We start from the raw sequence: 18947 nt of genomic DNA on the forward strand, positions 1-18947 counted from the left end.
CTCCCAGCCCAATTCCCCTCCAGCCCCACTTCCCAGACTTCAGCCTCCAAATTATAGTTTTCCTCACATCTCTACCTCAGACCACACTCGCATCATTTACCCCTCCCCACACATCTATTCTCATCCTACTGTCCTCATTTTCCTTCCTCCCTTCTCTGTCCAACTCTTCCTCCAATCACCACAAACCTTCAGGATGACGACAACAAAGATGGATTTGTAAAAGGTACATTCCTTCTTCAGTATTAATTGATTGAAAGATCAGCGTGCCCTCGACCCATTGCTGCTGCTAGCTCCTCTATGAATTTATTGATTCAGCGCTGGCCAGTGCTCTATCAGTTTATTAATTCACTCATGCCTATCAACCTGCACTGCAGTGTTCATAAGGGATCTTTAATTTTTGTTGTTGTGCAATTACACGGGCTCAAAACAAACCAACAACACATTTGGGGTAGTTTAATGTCTCCATTTATTTTTAATCTCCATGCTATTAAAGTTTCAGCTTCTGTTCTCCATCTGTTTTACTGCTCAGTGTCATCATGCTATTTGGGAATATTGATGTACAATGTTTCCAGACTGTCCAGCTCTTGACTCCTCATGTGCAATGTCATAGGAGATCAACTATTAATGGTTTAAAGAAAATCTCACATCTCAAATCTTGCACTTCCTGTTAGCTTTTTGTCATTCTAAATTCCTATGTCCACATTTAGAATGGAAACGGCCTATGTAAACTTGTCACACTGTAATTACACTCATAGGAACATTAGGAACAGGAGTTGGCCATTCAGCCCCTCGAGCCTGTTTGGCCATTCAATTAGATCATGGCTGATCTGCATCTTAACTTCATCTATCCGCCTTCGTTCCATAATCCATAATACCCTTGCCTAACAAAAAACAATCAATCAGTTTAGAAATTTTCAATTGACCCCCAGCCTCAACAACTTTTTGGGGGAAGAGAGTTCCAGATTTCCACCACCCTTTGTGTGAAGAAGTGCTTCCTGACATTACCCCTGAACGGCCTAGCTCTAATTTTAAGGTTATTCCCCTTTGTTCTGGACTCCCCCACCAGAGGAAATAGACTCCATGAGGAAAGGCATCATCACCCTCATCTACAAGCGGAAGGGGGAGAGGAAAGAAATCAAAAATTGGCAACCCATCTCACTACTTAACGTGGACTACAAAATTCTGTCCAAGGTCATCGCCAATCGGGTCAAGTCAGCCCTGGAGGTGGTGATCCACCCCGATCAGACCTGCGCCGTACCCGGCAGGAAGATCTCTGATAGCCTGGCGCTACTCAGGGATACGATCGCCTACGTACAGGACAGGGGGGTGAACACCTGCCTGATCAGCCTGGACCAGGAGAAGGCCTTTGACAGAATATCCCACACGTACATGATGGACGTGCTCTCCAAAATGGGGTTTGGGGACAGAATCCGCAATTGGATCCAACTGATCTACACAGACATCAGTAGCGCAGTTTCAATCAATGGGTGGGAATCAGAAAGCTTTCCGATCAAATCTGGAGTCAGGCAGGGCTGTCCTCTCTCCTCCGTCTTGTTCGTGTGTTGCATCGAACCCTTTGCCGAGTCCATCAGGAGGGATGCGGGCATAGGAGGGGTGATGATCCCAGGCAGCGGAGGCACTCAGGTCAAGGCCTCCCTGTACATGGACGACGTCACCGTTTTTTGCTCGGATCAGCTGTCGGTCCGCAGATTGATGAGCATCTGCGACCAGTTCGAACTGGCCTCGGGGGCCAGGGTAAATCGTTGCAAGAGCGAGGCCATGTTCTTTGGGAACTGGACCGACCGATCCTTTGTCCCCTTCACCGTCAGGTCGGATTACCTGAAGGTGCTGGGGATCTGGTGCGGGGGGGCTGGGGCGTGCACCAAAAACTGGGAGGAGCGTATTGCCAAGGTTAAGCAGAAACTGGGACTGTGGGATCAACGATCTCTCTTGATCGTGGGCAAGAACCTGGTCATCAGGTGCGAGGTGCTCTCGGTGTTGCTGTACGTGGCGCAGGTCTGGCCCATACCTCGCTCCTGCGCCGCGACAGTCACCCGAGCCATCTTCCGCTTTGTCTGGAGATCAAAAATGGACCGTGTCCGCAGGGAGACGATGTGCAAGTCTCCAGAGAAAGGGGGGAAAGGCGTGCCCAACGTGGCCCCCATCCTGATGGCCACCTTTGTGTGCGGCTGCATCAAGCTGTGTGTAGACCCTCGGTACGCAAACACAAAGTGTCACTACGTGCTGAGGTTCTACCTGTCCCCGGTGTTGAGAAGGATGGGCCTGGCCACGCTGCCACGGAACGCTCTGTCCAGTTGGACCGTTCCGCCCCACCTGTCCTTCGTGGAACAGTTTGTGCAGAAAAGCACCTTTGACCACAAGGCGATCAGCAAGTGGTCCGCATGTAACGTCCTCGAGACCCTGCGGGAAAAGGAGATGGTGGATCCTGTCGGTTGGTTCCCCGAACAGACTGTCAATGTCATTTGGCAGAACGCCTCATCGCCAGAGCTTTCAAACAAGCACCAAGACCTAGCTTGGCTGGTGGTGAGAAGGGCCCTTCCCATCAGATCCTTCATGCACTCCCGGACTCTCAGCGCCACCCCGCGCTGTCCTCGAGGAGGCTGCACTGGAGACAAGACCGTCACCCATCTCCTTCTGGAATGTGCCTTTGCAAAGAAGGTCTGGAGAGAGGTGCAGTGGTATCTGTCCAGGTTCATCCCGAGCAGTTCCGTAACACAGGATTCTGTGCTCTACGGGCTGTTCCCGGGGACGCACACTGAGACGGACATCAACTGCTGCTGGAAGACCATCAACTCGGTGAAAGACGCCCTTTGGTCTGCCCGAAACTTGCTGGTCTTCCAGTGCAAGGAGCTGTCCTCGACCGAGTGTTGCAGACTGGCACATTCCAAGGTCCAGGACTACGTGCTCAGGGACGCACTGAGGACGGGTGCGGCCGCCGCAAAGGCTCTGTGGGGAAAGGCAACTGTTTAGCGCCTTCCCGCCATTGTATACCGAGGGGCTGCAATCAGGGAAAAACCCCCTCGGGCAGAATGTAAAATTCTCATTGATGTAATGTAACTGTAATGAATATGTCATGAACCTGTAAAGAATCTGTAACGTACCTGTTATCAATAATGTGTATTGAGTGTACTGCAATGAGGCACCCTCGAGTGTCATGAACTGTAATTATGTACAATGTGTTGATTGAACTGTACTTGATGTAACCTGCAAATTGTATAATCTGTATTGTGTATGTTTGGAATGTGATATGACAACTGTATTGTATGTATTGCTGCAAATTTTATGAATAAAGTATATTTTTTGAAAAAAAAATAGCTTCTCCCTATCTACTCTATCTAAATCCTTTAATCATCTTAAATACTTCAATTAGATCACCCCTTAATCTTCCATACTCCAGGGAAATACAAGCCTGGAGTATGCAACTAATCCTCATAATTGAACTGTTTTAATCCTGGTTGAAGCACCACCGCTGGCGGGAGGGTATAATTACAACATGACAAGTTTAAATAGGCAGTTTCTATTATAAATGTTGACATAGAAATTTATAATGGAAATATAAAAATAAGGACAAAATGTGTGACTTTAAAATGGGGAGTGAATTACACCTCCATACTCTGGTCCAATTATCCCCAGCCCCCTAACCCCATTTCAATTAAAGACTACACTTGGTCTTGATCTGCATTATGTAACCATAGGAGGTCGATTAGTGTTGACATAAATGCTAACAAATGTGTTCAGGTATGCAAAAACATTTCTTAGGTTCTGATAATATCTCGAGGATCACTTTGTTGCAAAATCAAATTACAAATTAATTAGTTCAGGACGTGCACAGTGGTTGGTGCCTTGGAGTGATCGCCAGATTATGGAAATAATGGGGCAGAACTTACTCATTCCGGCCACCGTTCCTCTTCACCCGGCGTCGAATCCATCGGAGCAAGTTCACGAACGCGCACACGCACAGTAAAACCCCGAAATCGCAACCATGCTCCGATTGGCTCACCAGCGTTTTGACAGTTCCGAATTAAAGGGTCACCTACGTTACAATCAGTACAATCACCAAACAATCGTAAACTCACCCATCAGCCCAGCTGGAACAAAGACACTTACACCACGAGAAGGTACGCTTGAAAATACCAGCCCTACATTACTTTTTAAAAGCGCAGAGACTTATAATGACTGCAAAGCAACAAAAAGTTACATTTTTAGAATGTGGAATGTCTAATTATTCCTTTTTTAATATTTTTTGATCATTAAAGAAATTTATTTTAAAATATTTCTTTAAAACTTTTAATTTCTGTATGTTTCAGTACATTATGAATCATTTTATAAGGTATGTTATTATGTTAAACTTTTATTTAGCTTAACATAGGGAATGTCACTTTAAATGAATGAGTATTACTTACCTGCTTGTGGGCGGGGCTTCCAGTCCCACAGTCTTTGCATGCGCGCCTGGCCCGGGCCGATCTCGGAGCGCGCCTGGCCCGGGCCGATCTCGGAGCGCGCCTGGCCCGGGCCGATCTCGGAGCGCGCCTGGCCAGCGATGATCTCGGAGCGCGCCTGGCCCGGGCCGATCTCGGAGCGCGCCTGGCCCGCAATGATCTCGGAGCGCGCCTGGCCCGCGCCGATCTCGGAGCGCGCGTGGCCCGCGATGATGTCGGAGCGCGCCTGGCCCGGGCCGATCTCGGAGCGCGCCACTGGAGAAGATTTCAAAATTAAGCAAATAGACATTGTGGCCTACGCAGTGAGTATATTTGTATTTTTTATCCGCAGGATGTGCGGAGAGTCTTGCCACTCAGGTCGGAGCAAGTTCTGGCCCAATGCAATCCCATACAGGGATTCAGCGGGTCACTTTAAAAGACTACTCCAATTTAGGAGCCTGATTGACAGCCCCCAAATATTACTTCTAGTTCCTGTTGTGAAGGCCATGCACAATATTGGACAACATGGCCCTCACCTTCTTCCAAAGAAACATCAGACACAAATTTATGTTGAACAGAGTGTGTTTAATAATAAACAATATCACATATTACCAGAATCACATAGAAATTACAGCACAAAAACAGGCCATTCGGCTCAACTGGTTTATGCTCCACACGAGCCTCCTCCTACCCCTCTTCAGAATATCCTTCTATTCCTTTCTCCCTCATTTAAATGTATCTGTGCTATTCACCTCAACTACTCCTTGAGATAACGAGTTCCACATTCTCGCCGCTCTCTGGGTAAAGAAGTTGCTCCTGAATTCCTTATTGGACATCTGTGCTACAAGCCAGTTAATAACAGCACGACATCTTTGGCCTTTCTTCTGTCCATTAGTATCGTCCAGTATTGCCCTATAAACCCAATGTCCCCTTCCCCCGAGGAGAAGCGACAACTCTACAGCCATGTTCCTCAGATTGCTTTCTGAGACAACTGAAATCTACAGAAGGAATCTGTCTGTTGCTAATCCAGGTTTGCATGAAATATTATCTAACCTTTTCAACCAATTAACTCCCTTTCCTTTCTGCGTTTGGCAACTCCTGCTGGCATCAGTTCTCCAGGTGGCATCAGTTCTCCAGGTGGCATCAGTTCTCCAGGTGGCATCAGTTCCCAGGTGGCATCAGTTCCCCAGGTGGCATCAGTTCCCCAGGTGGCATCAGTTCCCCAGGTGGCATCAGTTCTCCGGTACCTTGCTCAAGTGGCTTTTTTCACGTTTGAGCCCAGAAGGAGTGTCACCAACCTATCCAGCTGTAGGGAGTTATCCCAGGCAAGCTCAATCTTAGCCTTAGCAGCAAGCTGTGGCTCGCTGGGTAGTGCTCTCGCCTCTGAGTTAGAAGGTCCTGGGATCAAGTCCCACTCTGGAGACTTAAGCACATAATCCAGGCTGACTTGTCTACTGTAGGAGGTGCCGTGTTTCGAATGAGATGTTGAACTGAGACATGATCCAGCGCTCAGGTGGATGTGAATGATCTGATGATGCTATCTGAAGAAGAGTTGGGGAGTACTCTTGGTGTCCTGGCCAATATTTATCCCTCAACCAACACCATTAAAATAGACTAACTGGTCATTTACTGTTTGTGGGATCTTGCTGTGTGCAAATTGGCTGCCGTGTTTCCTACAGTACAACAGTGATTACGCTTCATTGGCTGTAAAGCGCTTCGGGACGTGCTGAGGTCATGAAAGGTGGTAAATAAACGCAAGTCTTTCTTTCCAGCAGAGACTGCAGAACAGCAATCAAGATCAGAAACCTCAACTGACTATTTCCCCTTCTCCAACTGAGGAATATTGAAGCCAGTTGTGGCATCCCCATCACAGCTTCAAGTGAATTGAATGAACTTTGCACAATCCAGTGATTAAAACCTCGAGGGGCTCTACTTCTGTGTGGTTTATTGCCACAATAAAAGTGGTGCAATTAATCTGAGAGTCGGCGGGTAAGTTGGGAGTGGGACAATAATGAGAAAGGTTGCAGCATCCCCTAAGATGATAGAAAACCTGCAATTGATTGGGATGTTTCCCATCAAAATTGAGATGTGGTCCAAGTGAGAGGTGTACAGTCCGTGCTGAATAAAATTTCCCTCGATCCCACCGTATCTGAACTGTCCAATCCACCTTTGCAGCTATTTCCTGAAAACCTGCCCCTACTACAGCAAGGAAATGAGTTAATTAATGATCAGACATTTGTCTAAACATACAATTAGCCTTTAGACTGGAATATATTAATAAACCGAAGGGTTAATTCTGCAACTCCGCACTCGCAAGAAGAAATCACGTTTGAAGGGATCGAGTCGGAGATAACGCTACAACACTGTAGCCCAGATTAAACATAGAAACATAGAAAATAGGAGCAAGAGTAGGCCATTCAGCCCTTCGGGCCTGCTCCGCCATTCAAAATGATCATGGCTGATCGTCTAACTCAGTACCCTGTTCCCGCTTTTTCCCCATATCCCTTGATCCCTTTAGCATTAAGAAATATATCTGTCTCCTTCTTGAATACATCTAATGACTTGGCCTCCACTGCCTTCTGTGGTAGAGAATTCCACAGGTTCACCACCCTCTGAGTGAAGAAATTTCTCCTCATCTCAGTTCTAAATGGCATACCCCGTATCCTGAGACTGTGACCCCTGGTTCTGGACTCTCCAGCCATCGGGAACATCCTCCCTGCATCTAGTCTGTCTAGTCCTGTTAGAATTTTATATTTGTAAACAATTTTACAACACCAAGTTATAGTCCAGCAATTTTATTTTAAATTCACAAGCTTTCGGAGGCTTGCTCCTTCGTCAGGTGAACGATGTTCACCTGACGAAGGAGGAAGCCTCCGAAAGCTTATGAATTTAAAATAAAATTGCTGGACTATAACTTGGTGTTGTAAAATTGTTTACAATTGTCAACCCCAGTCCATCACCGGCATCTCCACATCAGAATTTTATATGTTTCAATGAGATCACCTCTCATTCTTCTAAACTCTAGTGAATATAGGCCTAGTCGACCCAATCTTTCCTTATACGTCAGGCCTGCCATCCCAGGAATCAGTCTGGTAAACCTTCGTTGCACTCTCTCCATGGCAAGGACATCCTTCCTCAGATAAGGAGACCAAAACTGCACACAATACTCCAGATGTGGTCTCACCAAGGCCCTGTATAACTGCAGTAAGATATCCCTGCTCCTGTACTCAAATCCTCTTGCAATGAAGGCCAACATACCATTCGCCTTCCTAACTGCTTGCTGCACCTGAATGCTCGCTTTCAGCGACTGGTGTACAAGGACACCCAGGTCTCGTTGCACCTCCCCTTTTCCCAATCTATCACCATTCTGATAATAATCTGCCTTTCTGTTTTTACAACCAAAGTGGATAACCTCACATTTATCCACGTTATACTGCATCTGCCATGTTCTTGCCCACTCACCCAACTTGTCTAAATCACATTGGAGCCTCTTTGCATCCTCCTCACAGCTCACATTCCATATGTTCCCTGCCAGTTTACTCTCATACTCTATTTTTCCCCTCTTGATCAATCTCTTTGTCCTCCTTTGCTGAATTCTGAACTGCTCCCAATCCTCAGGCTTGCCGCTTTTTCTGGCAATTTTCTATGTCTCCTCTTTGGATCTGATACTATCCCTAATTCCTTTTGTAAGCCACGGTTGAGCCACCTTTCCTGTTTTATTTTTGCGCCAGACAGGAATGAATAATTGTTGTAATTCCTGCACACGTTCTTTAAATATTAGCCATTGCCTATCCACCGTCATCCCTTTTAGTAAAGTTCCCCAATCTATCATAGCCAACTCACACCTCATACTTTCGTAATTTCCTTTATTTAGATTCAGGACTTGCTCTCACTGCAGACACAGCTTCCACACTTGGAGTGCAGAGTTAACCCCTAAGAGAGCAAGTGCAGCAGGTCAGAGAAATCTATGAGTAGACCAATAGAATGATAGAAACATAGAAAATAGGAGCAGGAGTAGGCCATTCGGCCCTTCGAGCCCGCTCCGCCATTCAATATGATCATGGCTGATCCTCTATCTCAATACCATATTCCTGCTCTCTCCCCTTGATGCCTTTTGTGTCTAGAAATCTATCTAGCTCCTTCTTAAATATATTCAGTGGCTTGGCCTCCACAGCCTTCTGTGGTAGAGAATTCCACAGGTTCACCACCCTCTGAGTGAAGACATTTCTCCTCATCTCAGTCCTAAATGTCCTACCCCGTATCCTGAGACTGTGACCCCTCGTTCTGGACCCCCCAGCCAGGGGAAACATCCTCCCTGCATCCAGTCTGTCTAGCCCTGACAGAATTTTATATGTTTCAATGTGATCCCCTCTCATTCTTCTAAACTCGAGTGAATACAGGCCGAGTCGACCCAATCTCTCCTCATACGACAGTCCTGCCATCCCAGGGATCAGTCTGGTGAACCTTCGCTGCACTCCCTCAATGGCAAGTACATCCTTTCTTAGGTAAGGAGACCAAAACTGCACACAATACTCCAGGTGTGGTCTCATCAAGGCCCTGTATAACTGCAGTGAGACATCCTTGCTCCTGTACTCAAATCCTCTTGCTTTAAACCTTAAACCCCAGTACTGTCAGCTGTGGCTCAGTGGGTAGCACTCTTTCCTCTGATTCAGAAGGTTGTGAGTTCATAGTCCTACTCCAGAGACTTTGAGCACATAATCTGGGCTGATGTTCTCAGTGGAGTGCTGTGCTGTCTCTCAGATGAGATGTTAAACCGAGGCCCCGTCTGCCCTCTCAGCTGAATGTAGAGGATCCTGTGGCACTATATCAAAGAAGAGCAGGGGAATTCTCCCTGTACTTACGTAATTAAAACTGGCTCTCTATCACTGATGGTAAAATTTTGGACCCACATTTTCATGTGCCTCGGATTCTGATATTGAGGTAAGGTTTTATCAATAGAAAGAAAGAAAGAACTTGCATTTCTATAGCATCTCGAAGTGCTTCACAGCCAATGAAGTACTTTTGAAGTATAGGCACTGTTGTAATGTAGGAAACGCAGCAGCCAATTTGTGCACAGCAAGATCCCACAAACAGCAATGAGGCGAATGACCGGATAATCTGTATTTTAGTGACGTTGATTGAGGGATAATTATTGGCCAGGATACTGAGGAGAACTCCCCAACTCTTATTTGAAACAGTGCCGTGGGATCTTTTACATCCACCTGAGAGGCAGACAGGGCCTCAGTTTAGCATCTCATGCTGAGAGACAGCACCTCCAACAATGCAGCACTCCCTCAGTTCTGCACGAGAGTATCAGCCTGGAGTGGGACCTGAACCCATAACCTTCTGACTTAGAGAGGTGAGATTGCTACCCCTGAGCCACGGCTGACAACGTAGCGTCGAGGAGCCAGAGCATGGACATCAGTTTCCGACCGAACTACAGGAATGCCAAATGTAAACCTAAAGTCAAGCTGTTGGAGATGGTCTCCTGGACCTGCACACAACTCCAAACTGGTGTGAACTTTAAAATCGTGACAGTGCTCTATTGGACCATGCAGCGATTCTGCAAAGTAAGCTTATAACCTTTTTCATGTTGGAATGAAGCAAAAATCCCTGCCCTCCGTTTGCATCCAAGCACAAAGCTCCTTTGTCACCGCCCTCGGCACTGTGCACAGTCACCAGTATAACTTGGGTCTGCCCACTGCGACTCAGATTAGACCAATAGCCACAGTATATTTGCAACCTAAGATGCTCTGACAACTTTCCAGAGCCCCGAATTACAGCAGAATAAGAATATTATGTGGCAAAGTTTTTATTTGCTGGCTGAGTTAAATTTTTCTGTTTGAATTTTCACATTCTCTGGATTACTAGTCCAGTAACATGACCGCTACACTACCGTCCTAGTGTGAAGTAGGGTGGGAGGAGGCTCGTGTGGATCATTAAACCGGCATAGACCAGTTGGGCCGAATGGCCTGTTTCTGTGCTGTAAATTCTATGTCATTTGCACAACAGAGAGATTCAGCGCAATCAATTTAAAATGAATGTAAAGAGCACTCGTCACCTACCATTGACAGAAAGCTGTAATTATACAGCACTTTCCACTACTTTTCAGCATTTTAAAATTTATCTGCAGCCGATTAAGTCCATTAGTTGCCTTTCTGCAATTGTAGTCTGCAAATCTGAAGTCTTGACCTCTACCTGTTCAACCCCTCATCAGATGAAAGATCTCTTCCTGCCACACTTTGTGATCTTTTTCTGCTGCTCACACCTCCCCATAGTTGTTCTTTGTAACTTTTCTGTTTGGTTGTCATGTGATTTGCGTTGTCACGGTGCACTTGGGGGATTGTGGTTCCACAGGAGATTTTAGCCCGATTCCCATCGCTCCACCATTGGCGGCCGTGCCTTCAGCTGCCTCGGCCCTAAGCTCTGGAATTCCCTCCCGAAACCTCTCTGCCTCTCTACCTTTCATCAGGAGAATGAGGCTCCGGGAATTCTACCACAAACCCCAAGATTTCAACAGCGAACCCAATGAGACAATCAATGATCCGGAACAGCAGACAGAGGGATCCGCGGTACAGCAACCGAAGAGGAAAGAGTCAAACTGGACTCCTCCGGAGGGTCGCTGCCCTCAGCTTGACATGTATGCCCAAGCTGTCAGGAAATGCGTCAATGCCAGATTCATCAGCCGCACTCAGAAGACAGTCCAGAATGTCACCCGAGCACAACGCAACGCCATCAACGCTCTCAAGACCAACCGCAACATCGTCATCAAACCAGCGGACAAAGGAGGAGCCATCGTCATACAGAACAGAACGGACTATTGCAAAGAAGCATACCGACAACTGGACAACCAGGAACACTACAGACGGTTACCCGCAGATCCGACCAAAGAACACACCCACCAGCTCAACAAACTGATCAAGACCTTCGATCCAGACCTTCAAAGCATCCTACGTGCTCTCATCCCACGTACTCCCCGCGTGGGAGACTTCTACTGCCTCCCAAAGATACACAAAGCCAACACACCCGGACGTCCTATCGTATCAGGCAACGGAACCCTGTGTGAGAACCTCTCTGGATACATCGAGGGCATCCTGAAACCCATCGTACAGGGAATCCCCAGATTCTGTCGCGACACTACAGACTTCCTACAAAAACTCAGTACCCACGGACCAGTTGAACCAGGAACACTTCTCACCACGATGGACGTCTCGGCACTCTACACCAGTATCCCCCACGATGACGGCGTCACTGCGACAGCATCAATACTCAACACCAACAACAGCCAATCTCCAAACGCCATCCTACAACTCATCCGCTTCATCCTGGATCACAATGTCTTCACCTTCGATAACCAGTTCTTTACCCAAACACACAGAACAGCCATGGGGACCAAATTTGCACCCCAATACGCCAACATTTTCATGCACAAGTTCGAGCAGGACTTCTTCACTGCACAGGACCTCCAACCAACGCTATACACCAGATACATCGACGACATTTTCTTTCTATGGACCCACGGCGAAGAATCACTAAAGAGACTACACGATAACATCAACAAGTTCCATCCCACCATCAAGCTCACCATGGACTACTCCTCAGAATCAGTTTCTTTCTTGGACACACGAATCTCCATCAAAGACGGGCACCTCAGCACCTCACTCTACCGCAAGCCCACGGACAACCTCACGATGCTCCACTTTTACAGCTTCCACCCTAACCACGTCAAAGAGGCCATCCCCTATGGACAGGCCCTGCTCAGACGAGGAGGAACGGGATGGACACCTACAGACTCTGAAAGATGCCCTAGTAAGAACGGGATATGACGCTCGACTCATCGATCGACAGTTCCGACGGGCCACAGCGAAAAATCGCATAGACCTCCTCAGAAGACTAACACGGGACGCAACCAACAGAGTACCCTTCGTCGTCCAGTACTTCCCCGGAGCGGAGAAACTACGCCGTGTTCTCCGCAGCCTTCAACATGTCATCAATGACGACGAACACCTCGCTATGGCCATCCCCACACCTCCACTACTCGCCTTTAAACAGCCACCCAACCTCAAACAGACTATCGTTCGCAGCAAATTACCCAGCTTTCAGGAGAACAGCGTCCACGACACCACACAACCCTGCCACGGTAACCTCTGCAAGACATGCCAGATCATCGACACGGATACCACCATCACACGAGAGGACACCACCCACCAGGTGCATGGTTCATACTCCTGTAACTCGGCCAACGTTGTCTACCTCATACACTGCAGGAAAGGATGCCCCGGAGCATGGTACATTGGCGAGACCATGCAGACACTGCGACAACGGATGAACGGACACCGCGCAACAATCGCCAGACAGGAGGGTTCCCTCCCAGTCGGGCAACACTTCAGCAGTCAGGGACATTCAGCCACCGATCTTCGGGTAAGCGTTCTCCAAGGCGGCCTTCGAGACACACGTCAACGCAAAATCGTCGAGCAGAAATTGATAGCCAAGTTCCGCACCCATGAGGACGGCCTCAACCGGGATCTTGGGTTCATTTCACGCTACACGTTACCCCACCAGCGAACAAAAGCTATCTGTTTTTAATATAATGGGTCATTTGCTGGCTTTCTCTGCCTTCCGGATGTTTCTGCATCTCTCTCTCTCTCTGTTTTTTTTTCCTGTTTGTTTTTTTGTTGAATGTGTATTCGGGGGTTCTGTAGGTGACACCTCTCTGTCTGAACATGGTGATTGCCTTGGCAACGGGACGTTGCAGGGGCAGTCTGTAAACACCATGTATTGTTCTGTGATGTATAAATGCGTAGGCTTCAAGGAGCTCCTGAACATTTACCTGAGGAAGGAGGAAGCCTCCGAAAGCTTGTAGATTTCAAATAAAAATCGTTGGACTATAACTTGGTGTTGTAAAATTGTTTACAATTTCTCTCCTCCTTTAAGAAGCTCCTTAAAACCTACGTCACCAGTCCTAATATCTCCTTATGTGTCTCGGTGTCAAATTTTGACTGATAATCACTCCTGTGAAGCACCTTGGGACGTTTTACTACGTTAAAGGCTTTATATAAATGGGAGTTGTTGTTGTTGGGAAGAGTGGAAACTACAATTCCCACGATACAGCTCTCTCACACACCCCGATTTTTTTTTAACATGACTGATAACCTCTTATCAAAGCTCAGGGAACACATCAGATCACAAGATCTCAGGACCCGAGATAGAGGCGTAACTATACATAGAGGGGGAATCCTCTGGGAAAACTTTTAGCATACAAGGGGTAACTTTATGGACAAGGTTAATGTTTATTCCAGAAATCTAATTTTCAATTTATTTGTTTTAGTGTCAATTTAATTTTTCGATGTGCACAATTAAGTACGTGAGAAAGCAAAGGGCTTGAAAAAAATTATCTGTGTGAACTCGATTGGTCAGTTTCGTGGCCTGTCGCAGTTTGATGTCAGACTTAACATCGAGTTTAACAACTTTAGACTTTAACCACTGTTCCCATTCGTTCTGGGACAGCAGGAGCTGGTAATGGAGGACGGCTGCATCAGAGGCACCGGGAGTGGGGTGTGTGGGGGAGGTGTGGGGAGGTGGGGGGGGAACGTGGGCTGGTGCTTGAGGTGGGGATCCCCTATCGGGACACAGCAAGTGGGGTGGCCCGTACCCCTGGGGTCTACCCCACCTTTCTCCGCCACATTCCCGGGACACAGGTGCCGGCTCCACTTTGCCAGATGTTACAGGCTTCCCTCCCCCTCTGCTTTTCTGCTGTAACCATTTACACCTCCTCTGGACCCATCTTTTGTTTCTATACTTGTCCCATTATCACCCCCTTTTTGCCTCGCACCATCATCCCTTATGTCAATGAATCACTCCTGCCCTCCACCCTATTACAGACCTCTCCCCTTTTAGTTCTTTTCCTGCCCCCCTTTCCCTGGCTCTGTACTTTGTTTATAAACTGTTTAATCTCTAACATCTTCCAATTCTGATGAAACGTCATCGACCTGAAACATTAACTCTGTCTCTCTCTCTGCAGATGCTGCCTGACCTACTGAGCGTTTCTGGTTGATTTTGTGGTGGTTGCTGATTCGTAACTTTTCCTACCTGTCTCGCCAACGGAACTAGTTTTTCATTGGTTTGCAATTAGCCGTTTGGGACATTTGCGGCAATCGGTGGTGGCGGGCGCCTGTAATACTCGGGGGCCGAGACTATCGGGGCTGCTCGAGGCCAGGAGCTCTGAGCGCCTGCGGATAATGCCCATCAGGTGCCCTTGCTAAGTTGGCCATCGGAATTATGTCCCCTGAGGAGTCCGGGTTCATCAGGCTGTGTAAACAGGGGCGCACCAGCCCGGGTCAGAAAGGGATCAGGTGACCATCAGTGGTGGGATCGCACATGTGTACAGACACCGCAGTGGAGCCTGGGCGACACAGTGAAACATAGGACTCGATTACAACCCCCATCTCCCCCCGAATAGGTGGGAGAGGGTCATGGGGGGGGGTTTTAAATATCGGGATCGAGCAACCTGACCCCATTCCCGCAGCCGTTTCAGGCTCTGGACGAGGCTTTCGCTAAAAGCAAGCAGGGGCATACTCAAGGTTGAGAAGGTCGCGGCCCGCTGATGTTATCGGTGCTGTGATTTATTGTTAACCTCACCACAGGGCGAGTCCGGCGCTGACTGTTGTCCAGCAGCAGCAGAAACCTGGCAGGAGGAGACGACTGGCCAGAAGAGGCCTAGCCAAGCTTTGTATCTTTGCCTGTTTTTAAGCTCCTTATGGGTCAGGAGGAGCAGGAGTAGTTCCCCCCACAGGCCTCACAACAAAGCCATCGCCCTCCCCCAGTCCCAATCGCGGCCCTGATCTTTCAGGTTCACCCCCTCCCCCACCTACTGGCTGCCAGGGACCGTTCCCACGGATCTCCGGCTGTGGCCTCCTATCGCTGATTTACTCTCCTGCCCGCTGGCCAGGCGGTCAATCTGGCCAGCTGCCTGGTGGGGGAGAGCAATGAGGTCCAACCATTAAGAACTGCTGGGCCTCCACATCCCCAGCCTTGCCGGGTTCTTCGTCCCCTATTGGGCTCCCCCTAACCCCACCCCTCCCTCCTCCTGCCTCCCCTTAAATATTGGGGCCATAGTCTTTGTAAAACAAAATGGCTAATTTAACACGTGAATTATTTGAGCCAATTATGATTTATTGCCCTTCAGATCCTTGCGACTTTTGAAGTGTGACACTACAATCATGCACAAGTTGCAACACTTTCAATTATTTAGACAGATTTCCAGTGTTTGTGATTTGTCCTTTCATCTCAGTAAATTATTCCCTGAGTCGTATGAATTTAATTGCACAAATATTTGAAGTGCGCATCATTTTAGCTTTCTTTTTAATGACTAGAATTAAATTTGGCCGCACTCCGTATTGGTTAGTGAAAGCGGAGAATAATAACATTTGCCCCACGGCCTGGCTCTAAGCTAATTGTAGTAATTATACTTCTGTGCCTGGCTCATTATTTTATACGATTCGCAAGCATTGTAAAATTACTCTCAACTTCAGGGCTGTGATACTGTTACTTGAGTTTTAAGTGAAACTCTCCGTAATCAAATGGTAAAGTTAAAAATTCTCATCCTCATGTTTAAACCCCTCCATGGCCTCGCCCCTCCCTATCTCTGTAACCTCCTCCAGCCCTCCAACCCTCCGAGATCTCTGCGCTCCTCCAATTCTGGCCTCTTGCGCATCCCCGATTCTCATCGCTCCACCATTGGCGGCCGTGCCTTCAGCTGTCTGGGCCCTGAGCTCTGGAATTCCCTCCCTAAACCTCTCCGCCTCTCTCTCCTCCTTTAAGACGCTCCTTAAAACCTACCTCTTTGACCGAGCTTTTGGTCACCTGTCCTAATATCTCCTGATGGGGCTCGTTGTCTGATTACGCTCCTGTGAAGCGCATTGGGACATTTTTACTACATTAAAGGCGCTACATAAATACATGTTGCTGTTGTAACTTATCATCCCAGAACGCGTGTTTTACAGGAGACAGTAGGGAAATGTTCATATGGGTAAAGGGCATTCAGCTCATGGGGGTAAATTTTAATGTCGAGCCGGGAAGAGAGCTGGGGGGGGGGGTGGGTAGAGTTCTGGACAGGAAACCCGGAATTATGGGTTTTCCGGATGTCCTTACGATTTTGATGTAAGGATGTCTTTCAATCTTTTTCAGTAGGTTTCATGCCCAATATCCAGCCAGATTGACGGGCTGCAGTCAGTCGGAGGGGAGAGCAGCCAGGGAGTGGATGATGGCAGGTAAGTCTTAGATTGGGGGGGGGTTTGGGGTCGTGGGTCATTGGGGGGGTTGGGTGTCATTGGGGGTGGTTGGTCGTCGGGGGACCGGTCACAGGGAGGGTAGGTCATTGGGGGAGGTCGGTCATCGAGGGGGTCGGAGATCGTGGGGGGTTTCGGAGTTCGTGAGGGGGGGGGGGTCGGAGATCGTGGGTGTGGGATGGCAGCAGGTGGGCTTGTTGGTCCCGGGGGAAACACTCCTGCTCCTCCTGGCCCACAAACAGTGCAATAAATGCATTTACCTGCTGATCTGGGACTTCTCGCCTCCTCTCACGTGGCGTGAAGCAAAAGGCCCGGGAATCCCCAGGAGTTAAAAATAAAAATGCTGTTAAAATGGAGGCCGGCAGCCTCCTTAAAAAGCTTTCACTGACCGACCCATCTCCTGGGAGCGGGTTGGTCACCCGCCTCTCGTCCCGCCTCTATTAAAGCCGGAAGTGGGCGGTTTGGAGGTGAGTTGGGGTCGGGTTTTACTTTTCTACAATTTTTACCTTCCCGCCCGCCCCCAACCCTCCTGCTCGTGGGGTTAAAATTTACCCCATGGTGATTGGGATGAAGTTCCTTCTGCCAAAGTCCTGGTGTGTGCTCACACTGATTTTCACCAAAATTATTGAGAGGAGGAATTTCACCCCACTCATCCACCGAGTGCCCTAACTCTCCCACCACGACTGCCCCATCACCCACCCTGCATGGTAGATTATTCTAAACACTGGACACTGTCAGTTAAAAAAAAGAAAGATTTGCATTTATATAGCGCCTTTCACAACCTCAGGACGTCCCAAAGGGAATCATAGGTCCAAAGTCTCCCTTTCCTCCCGAGCCTGTTACACTCACCACAAGTCATGTCTCAAATTCCTCATATTCAATGTCCCAAAGTGTTATTTTCTGAACGAAATTGATTTAATTTGCATTTGAATTAATTAACACCGACTGCTTCCACCGTCTCCCGAGGGAGCCTGTTTCGTAGATTGCTCACTCGCTCACTGAAATAATGCTTCGCAGATTAGTGGAAGCTGTCTCTGCTCTGCTTAGGTCCTTGGTGAGTTTTGCAGAGACAGGAACTGGGCACAAGGAGAAATAACTAGGAGTTAATTCCTAGCAACCATTGATTGAAAGTCAAACCTGACTCTGGGAACGCACTGGTAAACGCACTGACTGAATGATTAAAAAAAAGACAATGATCAGTCGAACCACCGCAGGTTTGTGTTAGTGTTGCTGTGCAGAGCCTGAGCTGGCTGTGGGGAGAGATCAAGGCCAACGTTACAGAAAATTGATTGAGTGTTCATCGGTGGAAAATGAGCAGAATGCTGAGGTGATGTTTAAATGGTAACGTATCTCTTTAACGTTTGTGAGGTGCCGAATGTTTATTTTTAAGGAGAGGATTCCATGATCTGAATCCTCCGACAGTGCGGCACTCCCTCAGTACTGCACTGGGAGTGTCAGCCTGGATTATGGGCTCAAGTCTCCATATACGAACATCTAGAGTGGGACTTGGACCCATGACCTTCTGACTCAGGCGCGAGAGGGCCACCCACTGAACTACGGCTGACACTTAAACCGAGGCCCCGTCTGCCCTCTCCGGTGGATGTAAAAGGTCCCACGGCCACTATTTCGAAGAAGAGCAGGGGAGTTCTCCCCGGTGTCCTGACCAATATTTATCCCTCAACCGAAATCACTAAAACAGATTATCTGGTCATTATTTCATTGCTGTTTGTGGGATCTTGCTGTGCACAAATTGGCTGCCGCGTTTCCTACATTACAACAGTGGCTACACTTCAAAAAGTACTTTGTTGGCTGTGAAGCGCTTTGGGATGTCCTGAGGTCGTGAAAGGCGCTATATAAATGCAAGTTCTTTCTTTCTTTCAGTTTATGATGAATGGAATCCAAATATCACAACATAAACAACAAGAGCCACAGGAGAACTGGAACAGTGCGAACTCTAAGATCGATATCAAAACATAATTAATTGCTCCCATGAAGGATTTTGGACGCATTTTACTCTAGATAATGAATCTATTTAATGTTTGTAGACCACTCCATCAATAATCCATATCTCCTTCCCAAAGGGAGATCAGTTCGCCTTCTGAATTCCAATTTTCTTAATTTTTTGGTACAAATGCTATTTTTATGCACAAGTATCAAAAACGAATAAATAAATTAGCATTGGATGCAGACCACACGTACTAACTATGATGATAATGGTATT

This window comes from Heptranchias perlo, chromosome 25 (genome assembly GCF_035084215.1).
Source record: "Heptranchias perlo isolate sHepPer1 chromosome 25, sHepPer1.hap1, whole genome shotgun sequence".
NCBI classification, from domain to species: Eukaryota; Metazoa; Chordata; class Chondrichthyes; order Hexanchiformes; family Hexanchidae; genus Heptranchias; species Heptranchias perlo.